This window comes from Asparagus officinalis, chromosome 2, assembly GCF_001876935.1.
Source record: "Asparagus officinalis chromosome 2, Aspof.V1, whole genome shotgun sequence".
NCBI lineage: Eukaryota > Viridiplantae > Streptophyta > Magnoliopsida > Asparagales > Asparagaceae > Asparagus > Asparagus officinalis.
Window position 1 is genome coordinate 80,668,698 of NC_033795.1, and position 1,347 is coordinate 80,670,044.

Below are 1,347 nucleotides of genomic sequence, written 5' to 3' on the forward strand. Positions count from 1 at the left end.
TCATTAATTTATCTGATTTTAACTCTTCTCTTCTATCAAAATGGATGTGGAAGTTTCTCCAAGGAGAGTCTTTATTGGGAAAAGTTCTTAGCTCCCTCTACTCCTCATGTCCTCCTAACCCTAGTTGCGCACCACCAAGTCTCTCCGCCTCTAAATTTTGGTGAGATATTTTTTCTAGCAGTCTAGCTTTGAAGAGTTTAGTTTAATGAAAATTAGGTAATAGATCTTGCATAAGATTCTGGGAGGACAAGTGGACAGGACATAATTTATTAGCATCTCTATTTCCTCTGGCACACAATATATCCTTCTCTGTCATTGTCAATGTTAGACAACAAGGTCTCTTTCATAATGGCCAATGGAGATGGCACCCTATGATCAAAAAGTCTATTTCTATGCAAGAGACGAATGGGGTTTCTGGTTTAACTCATTTCCTTTCAGCTATCAACCCTTGATTAATAGTAGAAAATATGAGGTTTGGTGGCCTCATCACACATCTAGCTCCTTTACTGTTAAGTCTATCTATTCTACCCTTAATGGCGGTGGTCTTCTATACCAAGGGTTTAATTTCATATGGAAGTCAGCTAGTCCTATGAAAGTTAAAATTTTCTTATGGTTGTTATCTAAGAGGAAGCTTAACACTAAGATAACTCTGGCGAACAAGGGTTAGACAAAGATATACCATATGCTCTTTTTGCAATGAAAGGCTTGAAGATGATGAGCATCTTTTTCTCTAATGCAAGTTTGTGAAGACTCTTTGGTCCTTATTCATGCCTTTTCTTAAGATTACTAATCTTCCAAATGATTTTAGTCATATTGTAGATTCTTATGGCTACTTCAATTCTTGAAGGATAGAGAAAGTAGAATCTTGTGATCGCGTATCTTCCCCTCTTTAACCTGGTGTTTGTGAAGAGTGAGGAATAACCTAACAAGTCTGCTATCACCCCCAGTCATTTGGCGTCTAATTTCACCCACTTCATCTAATTATGGACAGAACACTTGCCATCCAAGAGAGCATATGTGGTCAAGGGTTTGGTTAACAAGAGAGAGATTGCTAAGCTGCTGATACATGATGAGTCCTCTTCCACTGATCTAGCAGCAGTTGAAGACAATTTCTAGTGCCCCTTCAGTCTTATGCTTTTGTTTTGGTTATACTTATATGGTTGTAATTATTTTTATTTATACTCCGGTTTTTTCTTGAATTTGGTTGTAAGTGAGAGCAGGTGGTAGCTCTATAACTCTGTATTATTTTGGCCTAGCTTGTTCTAGTGTGGTTTAGTTTATGTAGGCGTCTAAAATTGTCTACAAAAGCCCGCACAAAACTCGAAGCAATGAATGGGCGAGTCAAGA